This window comes from Coturnix japonica, chromosome 1 (genome assembly GCF_001577835.2).
Source record: "Coturnix japonica isolate 7356 chromosome 1, Coturnix japonica 2.1, whole genome shotgun sequence".
In the NCBI taxonomy this organism is placed as follows: domain Eukaryota; kingdom Metazoa; phylum Chordata; class Aves; order Galliformes; family Phasianidae; genus Coturnix; species Coturnix japonica.
The window spans coordinates 79996644-80007787 of NC_029516.1; the positions used below are offsets into that span (position 1 = coordinate 79996644).

The following is an 11144-nucleotide window of genomic DNA, read 5'->3' on the forward strand; positions in this document are numbered from 1 at the left end:
ATAAGTGCAAGTAGTCTTGAAACATAGTTACTATGAATTGTGCCATTTGTTGCAGTGTTTGTCTCTCTCTTTCTCCCTGGAGGATACCAACAGCTTATAAAAGGCAGAAGTCAAATTAACTATAATTTGGAAATAATACATTAAAAAGATGTTTGAAATGAGAGAGTTACAGTAAAGTAATATTTACAGAAGCAAACCTGATGTCTCAGGAATTTCTGTTGTAGTGTATAACAATTGTTTTAATTTTGTCTTCCAGACTCTTTATGAGAGTTGAAAAGTAAAGACCATGAGGTACTTCTTCAGCTACAGAAACTTGAGATTTTTTGGTAAGGGCTGGGAAGGGGAAACAGAAACTGGGAACCTCTTAATAAATTGGAGGGTAAGCTTACGTTGGATATCAGGAAAAAGCTTCTTTATAGGAAGTGTGGTTAAGCACTGGAATAGGCTCCCAAGGGAGGTGGTTGAGCCATTGTCCCTGGATGTGTTTAAAAACCGTTTGGATGTGGTGCTCAGGGGCGTGATTTAGTGGAGGGTTGTTAGTTAGGGTAGTATGGTTAGGCTGTGGTTGGACTTGATGATCTTTAAGGTCTTTTCCAACCTGAGCCATTCTATGATTCTATGTGGCTCTGCAGTGAGTGGAATTAAACTTACATCTGTAACTGTAATATTTAAATTTTCATATATAAAACTAGAAATACTCATTCTGAAACCAAGTTAAATACTTTTATCTGGAAACATTTATTTACTTACAGTGTTCTGTTATGCTTCCCTCCACTTGGCTCCAGTTCTTCCTTTAAAATAGGGTAATAATAATCAAATCTTGCAAAATGATTTTTCCCAACCAGATGAATTTGCTGCAGAGGGAACTGTGCTGGCTCAGCAGGAAGAAGTAGCTTAGGAGGATGCTTAAGCTGTTTGGCAAGGTTTATGCAGCTCTTCTACTCTATGTATAAAACCACAGTTCTATCAACTTTCTAAACAAAATGGCAAATGATTCCGTTTGTCAGGAAGAGTAGGACCAAATCTGAACTTTTATTTATATTGAAAGGTGCTAAACAGGTTCAGTGTCAATTGACTGAGAAATACTTGTATTCTGTGCTGCCTAGTGCCACGTTGCTTTTATATGTAAGCTTTAAGTTTGGATTTAGTATTCATTTTACTGTTGATCAAAATTTGCCATGAAAAAGAAATTCAGTTATGTGATGACAAGCAGGTCTTTAAAATACATCTTGAAATTTTAACCAGGACCTCCACTGACTGGAGGTTTAGCACTTCAGCTTTCTCTTGCTTATGTGGAAAACTGGTAAGATGTTCAATGTGTGGTTAAGTAGATTATCACAGCTGTCTTTGCTGAAGTAGAATTGAGATTGAGGACTCTTCTACATCAAACAAACGTACTATTTAACTTGAACAGTAATATCCTGTATTAAAGAAAAATGAACAGACAAAGTATGCTTTAAAATGTAATCATAAATGTAATAAAGCCTGTGTCTTGGAGACCTCAGGATCATAGTATGCATCATCTTTTCTCATGTCCTCCAGTTGTTAATATGCAGCTGGTCTCCTTCAGGTGATGTGAGTGTGAGGTTTAGGAGTGAATTGAAAAATTCTATTTCCATTTCTGTCCATCTCAACAGGAAATGATTAAAAATTGTTGAATCAGAGGGTACTGCAATCCTCACTTTCTCATTTAGCTGTAAGAGGGAAATGCCTGCTAAGGATTCATGGCAGCTGATACACTTTATTTCTTGGTCTTGAAGAGACTCTTAGATAATTTACAGTTCTCCTTTAAAAAATCTAAATGTAGACTAGGTAGATGTGTTGCTATAGTAAGCAAATTACAGAAGAAGGTACTGATACAACTGATTTATTTGGGGTTTTATAGTATAGGAGAAAAATGGGAACGAAATGAGATTTTTCTTTGAATTAGAGAAAGAATTTTAAAACAATAGGGTTTGGGCTAGTTTTTCCTTGAACTGATATAGCCTGTTCATCCTGCGTCATAGATTTTGTATAATTTGACCTTGAGCAAAAGAGCTTTTATTCTTGATAGAAACTAATTGTATGTGTTGAGTTCAAATCATAGTGTTAAAATGAAATTAGTACTGCACAGCAGGGGATATTACAAGGAAAAACACACTGTCTTAATGGGCCATAAACCTGAGTAAAGCAGTATTTTCAAACCAGAGATAACTGTAAAGTCATCTTTACTATCTAGTATTCAAGTATACCCCTGAAAGTTATAATTTAGACATTAAGTAGAAAGACTGTAGGAGCTGAAAAGCTGCTCTTACATCTGGGCAATATTCAGGTTTCAGTAACATTACAATAAATCTTTTAGGATCCGTGACAGTATGGACTACAACTGAGGTAAATTTAAATTAAAGTGGTTTTTTTTGTTGTTTTGTTTTTGGTTTTTTTGTTTTTGGTTTTTTTTTGCTTGTTTGTTTGTTTTCTTTTGTTTTTTTGTTGTTGGTTAGGTTTTTTTAGTTAGTGTCAAAGATTGGTGCATTGAGTTTTTAACATTTTCTTCAGAGAAAAGTCAGATTTTATTATACTGATGTGGTCCTCTGAGTTGTGCTCTTTTTTTCATAAGGAGCACATTGTAAATTACTTTGTCTTCTCCCCCCCCGCACCCCCCCCTTTTTTTTTTTTTAACACATTTCACTTTCACAGTGTACACAGTGATGTGATCAGAGCTTGTTTGCTCTGAAGATAGCACAAGTTTTGCCAATGACTTTGACAAAGAAAAGCATTTTGCCCAGTAATTGCTTGTAATATACAGCTATAACTATTCATAATATTATGTGCTATATTTCAGAAACAGAAAGGAAGAGAAATGTAAAGCCATAATATAAAGAACTCTGGAGTTTTGATTCTCATTTACTCTACAATTCCCTTTTATACTGGTTGGCCCTGGGAATATAAAGCATTCTTGATATGATGCAATTATGAACAATGCAATTATAAAGCATTCTTGATATGATGCAATTATGAACATGGGTCGCTTCAAGGTTCCTTGACTGTGACACAATGTAAAGAAGCCATTGTGTACCAGAAGACTAGCACCAAGAGGTACCAGCCTCCCTGACCCATCCTTGGTGTACCCACCTAAAGCTTTTTAGCTTATTCTTTAGGCTCCATGCACTTCATGTCATGCTTACATCTGTGATGCTGACATAGGTAACATGATAAAATATGAAAGTATGAGATAAATTTGTTCTAAATTTCTTTTTCAAAATCTGAAAGTAATTTCTGTATTGTGTTTAAACCCTCTCCTGTAAACAGCAATGTGATAACTTCAAACAAATTAGCCACAGAAAAGTGAACAACTTCATTCTACAGTATTTTGATGGTTTAGAGCATTAAGTGTTAAATACTTTGGAAGATTTATGGTGCATTCAGAGCTAACGAAGATCACAGGGCCTTTTGTTCATGTATATGGAGCACCATTGACTGTGGTGGAATTAATGTCAAAAGGAGTTAGAGGAAACTGCAAGATGACCTGGCAGAGGTATCTTTATATATAGACACAAAGAACTCTTTCCACACAGGCACAAAGGATAGAGGCCAAAGAGCTGAGTTAAAGCTGCTGCTTTAAACTATTTTATCTTCAAGGGGCCCAAGTAGTTGAAGACTCACTGAAAATTGCTGTCTCTACAGTACTGTAGCCCTTACTATAGTGAGTCTATTCTGTGCTCTTGTGTCTGATTAAGGTGATTTTTGTCTACTTTACAGCCATCCACCTCCAGAAGTGTCCTCTTCCACTTCAATACCTCTGCCTTTTGGATAGGCTTGACATGAACAGTAATCAGCAACAAAAAGGTGTGTTGATTTTTATTTTTTATTTTTAAATAATAAAATAAAAATGTATGAGCTGTGGAAGACTGCTCTTTCTCAGCTGTGAAACGGGACTCACAGTGATATGCAGTAGAGATATCTCCTCTGTTTGGTGGTAGCATACTCAGTACTGCTGCTTTCCAGTTCTTGTCCTGGATCACAGCTTTGAATGACAGGATGGTTGCTCCCTGTGACTGTATTGCTGACTGCAATAGGGTGCAGTCATTTCCTACTGTGCTATCATCACACTACATTGTGTTATATATAGCTAGAGAGAAAATCAGAAAAGATGACACCTGGGAAAAAATCATTCTGGATAAATCTTGGGGTCAGTTGTGTTAGTTGAAATGTTCAAAAAGAAAGGGCAGTTATTTGTAAGCTGAAATTGTCATTTGGTAGAAACGAAAACTGAGATTGAAAATTTTTACCCATTTAAGCGTGGGTATGAGAATATCAACTGTTATGGTCTTGGTACTTTCCATCCTCTGCTTTTGGAAATATCAGTCAGCAGAATGAAGTTTGAAGAAGAAGAGTGAAGACTACTGCAAAAGATTTGTGCCTGCTACCACTGTTGTAATATGCATTTAATGGGGATTATTCCCTGTTAAGATATTTCTGAGTCTCTTTGTTAAGTGAAAAAATCTCAGTGTTGTTTAAACAAATGAACTTCTGTCACAGAGTAAGACTTGAAAGTGTAGAATCAATCTGAAGGCAAGGAAAACAAAATTCTTGTCTTGGACTTGTGTTTCAATTTAAGCCAGCCTCAGTATCTGCACGTGCCCAAGACTGACAGTACAGATTAAGTGTAGTCCTGAGACTGTAGCAAACTGAGATGAATATACTGGGCCCTTCCCCTCCTTTTACTTTATTATGGAGAGAGGAAAATAATAGCAAAATAATTTCCTGACGAATAGCTCTGGCAGACACATTGCCTCTTTAAAGTTTCTGATCCGAAGCCACTAACCTGATTGTTAGAAAGTACTGGCACCCAAGACCTTCTCACTGAAACACTGATACACTTGCTTGGATTTTTGTGCCATTCTACTCAGCCTCTTGGCACAAAAAAGTGAAGAAATATGGCAAGATAGATAACTTTTCCCTGGCTAACCCAGGGAATAGAATAATTTCCCCTTGTAATTTTAATGAAGGAGACAATTCGCTCACTGATTAATTATATCTATGCCCTTTCTTTATGCAGGTGTCACCTATGTGTTATCCAAGAGTAAAAAGGCAAAGGAAAGAACAGATGGCATGAAATTAAGACATCCAAAACTATTTATATCCACTGTTAGAAATAAGGCAAATTAAGATCAGTTTTCTACTTCATTGTATGGAAATAACTAATCTTGCAGAAGTATTTCAGAAAGAGCTTTGAATAAGCATTGCTTCTCAAGAAAGTCTTGGTCCTTCATTCTTTTCATGAGTAAATGATAATCTCCTTGCAGACTGGGCTGGAATTGTCTTAAAATGTGTAGTCTCTTTTCCATATACACATTCCCATTTCTTTGGCTTTATTATCTGATGGGAGCACTTCACAGATTTTAATTACAGTTGTATAATAAATACTCTTAATATACAATTGCTAACAAGAAAAAATGTTGCTCAAGTACAAACTACCCATTCGCACCTCTGGATTATTGTTTCTAATTTATTTCCTTTCAGCATCACAAAATGTGTTTGGCATCTTTCTTTAATTGTTCACACATCTGAAACTGCTACTTTGGCTCTTTCCAGCAGGCGCCAAAGTTATGCCTCACTAACATTAGAGGAATTTCATTTGCTTGTATCTTTTGGCAACTGGACAAGAGAGTTTGTAAGAGTAAGCCTTTGCCAACTGAGTAATAGTTGAGTTGTGATACAGGAAAGGGTACATGAAATGTGTTTGCCAGTCAGCAAATGATTGAGTGAAATGTATTAAGTCTGCAGTAAGCAGATAGAAATAATGGATTTGTTATAAATCCACAAAATTATACATGATCTTGAGGACGAAAGACAATCCCATTTATATGTTTCATAGTTTCATAGTTTCGTGCGGGTTGGAAGGGACCTTAGAGATCATCGAGTCCAGCCCCCGGGATTCGAGCCTCTGTGTAGCAGAGCGGCACTTCTACCACTTGCGCCACAGGGGGTATATGTGATGACTACTAATTTCTTGTTGAAGAAATGGTTGTTAACAGTGACTAATAGCTATACAAAAGAGTTGTGTCCAATTTTAAAAATGCTTTGCCTTTTCAATATTTTAGTCATCGTTCTTCTGGAAGCAAAGACTTTTATAATTTACAGCCATAAAAGCATTGCTGTTAGTAACCAAATCATTCACATCAAATGTTGCGTTTTGAAAAGACAGAAAAATAATGCTTTCATTACTTCATACTAAAGGTTGGTTTAACAGTGCTGTAAGCTGTCACCAAATCCAATGGGATCTGACCATATTTTTGGTTCTTTCTCTTTCAGTGCGCCTAAAGTGAACTGTAATCAGTGGGAAGTAACTGAAGTGAAATATTTTCATACAGAGGTCATCATTTTCTTGTGGAAAATGGTACAAGTACATAATTACTTCAAAGCAGGTATGTCTGGCCTTCAGGTTGCAAGTGGCCCAGGACAGCTAGTAATATGTCCCACTCCATGCCAGTGTACCATCATGGCGGTAGCTCTCCTCCACTGAGTGGCCTGGCCCAGCCTTAGGCAGCACCTATCACTCAACAACAGCCAAAGCATTGGCCCAAAACAATCCCTCTTGTTTGAGTGTGGGCCAGAGAAACCTGAGCATTAAATTAATGTATAATTTTGTCATGAAATGAGGATGAATGTAAAAACATTTTAAGAGCTTCAAAAATAAGGAAGATGCTTGATAAAAATGTCGTTTAAGAACAATTGAAATGAGCCAGGTTTATTTCTTTAAATCAAATGAACTTCAAATAATTGGCTTGATGTAAACTGACAAATTACTTCAGCTTATCTGAACACAAATGCTCGTGTGCGCAAACAGCTCAGCAGTATTAAAATAAGAACATGTATATTTTCAATTTGAATTGAGATTTTAAGAATACAGATACCCTCCAGACTAAAGTGCACAAGCTAGAATTTGAAACACATTTGTGGAAAAATGCAAATATTTCTTGCATGAATTGTAATGGGGCTGTAACTTTATTGTTTATAGCTGAGATTAAAGATATGCATTATAGCCAAAGTGAAAACAGTTGTGAGTGAATCGGAGATTTCTCTTCATTACACAGAAGTATTAGATAGATACTGACAGTTAGCAAAGCAAGCCCTAGAGTTTCAAATCCATGTCTAGAGCCATTAGTTCAAGTCAGGTTCCACCAATTTCTTTTACCATGAGCAGGAGACATGCAAAACATCACCTTCAATGGCCGAGTCCAAAGATTTTTATAATATAGCTTTACCCTGAGGGTAAAAAGCTGAAACACAAAAAGGACCTTTGTTTCTATGTTGATTATTGCAGAAGATTTTAGGAGAATAAAAACAGGGATGGAATTGAAGAAACAGAGAATTCAAGGTCTACTAATTTATTCAGTTAACTTTGAATTAAGTGAAAATTGAGGATACCACTCTGGAATGCTCACAGATAGCAACACAGAGAGTGGTTTTCTCCTCCTTATTTAAACAGTGGTCTTAGTCAGAAACCTTAACAAGTACAGCTCTACTCTTGTACAATACATTTTGATTTGTTTGATTATTTGAGGGTCATGTGACATCTGAATTGGCATCATACTTTTCCACAGGCAGTCTATGACAAAATAAATAAATACAAGAAACTGAGGAGATAAAGGCATTATCTAGATAATTTGAGGGAGAGCAGTGGGACATCCAAATGAACGATGCTTTCTCATGTCAATAATCAGAGCAACAGTATTCAGAAATGGCATAACGTTATATCATCTGGCCTGCCAGTTTCAAACTGTAACTCAGAACATCTTTTGTTTCCTTTCTAAAAAGAACAGAAAATCCATACAGGAAAGAAAAATACATCCAAAGTTTGTAAAAGCCCTCAAAATGCAATTTAAAAGTTCCAAAAATATTTTAATTATTCCAATACGTAAAAGTGAAAGGTTACTGGGATCAACACTTTTCTTTAGAATGGAAAAGAAGAAAAAAAGCAGTCACTTTCTCTTGCATTAGGAAGCATCAGGGAGATGGCTTCACTCATGGTAAGGGGATTGTTTTGCTGTGTGGGGTAATAACACAAATCAGATGCTTCTGCAAGATTAATTACAGTACAACTTTTTGCCACCAGTTTCAGGATCTTGGAAAAATAACTCATGAATTTCTGAAGATGTGTTTTTTTCTACCTTAGGCATATAAAATGGTTTAAATTAATTTAATTAGATTAATCTGCTTCTTAAGTGGAAAATGTCTCCTTGTTGGAGTAAATAGACAGGAAGGCTAAACTGAAACCTCATTAGTATCTGTGTTAAGCTTCCTTAAATAAGTTTCTCTTTCTTCCCTTCAGAAAGGGAAAAAGAAAAATACCATAGAATATTAACCACAAACATGAGGGGATTTTTCTTAATTGTACTGAACTGTTATCCTTTCACATCTTTTTGTCATCAGATTCAGTATGTGTTCAGTTTCACAATTTACTGTTTCTCAGCATCATTGTTGCATCAACTATTGACTGTCCTTCCATCTAGTAAAATATGAAAATGATAACAGCTGTCAATATTTACTATGATTTTCAGATAGGATAAAATGTTATCTTAACACCTGTTATGCCTATTTCATAAAATTAGGGTTTTTTTTGTTTTGTTTGTTTATTTGTTTTGGTTGTTTTTGTTTGTTTGTTTGTTTGTTTGCAAAAGTAGAAGTGGAATGTTTGAGTATACAACAGACAGCGCAGTTAATCTTTCTGCAAAACCTTTGTGTTTCTGAAGTTGAGACATCACCCAGAGTAGAACAGTCCACATTGGTTGCAAATTTTGTGCGCAGTTACAGTTTAAAGTTTTGTGTTGTTTTAGTAGTAATGAGAAACAAATGCTGAAACAAGTGGTGTACTGCTAAAAAACAAGATTAAAAAGAGAAAAGCTTTCTGAGTATCTGGGGGATTTTCTCTCACCTTTTTTAAATGCTTGGATTGTTTATGTGTTTGATTTTTGTCTGCTTGAAATGAACTGTGTGAAAGTAACTTACTGTGTTCTGTTCTTGCTGCTGAATCTGGCACAGGGTGTGGAATCAGTCCTGGGAAAGATTATTTCTTGAAGAAATAATGAAATAATAGGAATATTGCTGGGTTTTTTTTGTTTTGGTTTTTTTTTTTTTTTTTGGTGGTGGTTTGTTTTGTTTTGTTTTTTTTTACTTCTCCCTTTCTTTCCAAGTGGATTTGAATACATCCAGTAGTTTGAAAAGATCTTACACTGAAGTTTCTGTGAAAGCTTCCATGAGGTATTAAATGATTATTCTTAGATTTATAAAAAATGCAAGCTCCAATTCATAAATTTGTTCTATGTATAAGAAATTGTATCAGTTCAGGATAACCTCACTCAGGACAGCAGGAACCATCCACACATAACTCACTATAGACAGTGGAAGACAGCAGAGAGGGAAAAGATAGTGAATGAAACATCGGTTAAGGGTATTGATGGCACTTAAGAAGCAGTTTTGAAACATCTCTGTGAGAATCCTTTCACTTGTAATATTTTTCAATAAATAATGTAATAATTTTTCAATAATCTGCTTTTGTTTCCATTCATTATTTTATTTGTTTTCCCTCTCTTTTTTGCTTCTCTTCTTCCCTGAACAAGTTTCTCTTGGGCTTTGCCTTTTTATTGATGGTTGTATTCTGTTCTTTTTCAAAACAAGTTTACTGTGACTTGTTATAATTGTGCTTGCCAAGCCTGTAACAACTGTGCCTCAGAGCTTATTGTTACCTGGATCCACTTAAGCATGTAGAAACTCTTTTGATTCAAGGAGTCTTAAACTAAAAAGCATTTGCAGACCTTCAACAAAAGTACTACTGTGTTACTAAATGTTAGCTTAAAATTCACTCTCACAGAATAATAAGCATTGTCACTGGGGGAATATGGATCTCAGCAAGAGCTAATTTAATCTTCCACCCAAACTGTCTTGACATTGGCACAAGTTTTTTTTTTGTGCTGTGAAATCACAGTTGTTGCCCACCTCTTGGTGACATAAACTTATTGCTGCCTTCTGAACCTTCCATCAGCAGTGTCAGATTATCGTTCATAATGTTGGCCTGTGGTGTTGCTAATACTAATTAAATAACATTCTGATAACCTACTCAAATTGATTTACTCTCAGTTACAAAGAAAACAGTATTCTGAAGAAGCATTGTTTCCATCTCATGTGGCTGATGCTTTTCTGTCTTAGCAACAGAATCATCAGAATTCAATGCAGACTTGATGCCTCTTCTGTTATTTTAAGTCTTACCATACCTTCTTCTTAAATACCAAGTTATTTTTGTATCATTTTTTCAATTTAAAAACATAAATTGTTATTTAAAGATTTTTTCTTTTTACAGGAAAAAAATTCTTGTGGTGGACAAGAAGGGCAATGGATATAATTTATCTGTAATTATGCAAGGCCTTTGACACAGCCCAACTCCACTTCCTTATCTCTCTGTATTGGAGAGTTATGGATTTGAAGGGTGAACTACTTGATGGACAACAAATTTGTTGGGTAATTGCAGCCAGAAGGATATGGTCAGTGTCTGTGTATCCAGGTGGAGGGTGTTTCAGACAACCACAAGTGCACCATGCAGATGCTTGCTGATCACTTGCAAAAATAAAAAGCATATAGTAGTGCTGAAAAATAGTGTTTTGTAGCTGAAAATTTGCTCTGACAAATAGGGTTATTGTGATCTTTCTAACTATTGTAGCTTCCATGGAAATAAGCAGGAGGTATTACTTTCAGAGCAACCTATGTATTTAGGCTCTAACTGATAAAAATATATTTGCTAATATCTTTGCATGGCAATATGCGTTATCTAAGTATTGCAATCAGAATATTCTGTCATACTTGCCAATTTACTGGGATCTGTTGTGTTTCTGATAAACAGTGACAAAAACAAACTTCAGTTCCCTTAGAGACCACTGGTATATTTGAGCTTTTGTCTGCTCGAAAAAGGTAGAGTAATAAATCATGTGAATTCGGACTCTTTTAAACCTTGTGGCCATGTCCCACAGCAATATGTACATACTAATACAGAAATTTGAATATTTGAGTTATTGTTGACCGAAGTGGGCTCAAATGCACTATCAAAGATAAATTTAGGCATAAGGTTTAGATTTTTGACAGTGGGTTGTGGCTTCATTAACCATGAGTTT

General features: G+C 35.6%; 1 long non-coding RNA gene across 1 annotated transcript; it reads left to right on the plus strand.

Moving 5' to 3' along the window:
- Positions 1-255: 255 nt before the first annotated feature.
- LOC107321316 lies at positions 256-10716 on the plus strand. The gene is made up of 4 exons (XR_001558532.2): positions 256-326; positions 3739-3825; positions 6295-6407; positions 10340-10716. It is a non-coding gene; the product is annotated as an uncharacterized LOC107321316 (long non-coding RNA).
- The last annotated feature ends 428 nt before the right edge of the window (positions 10717-11144 follow it).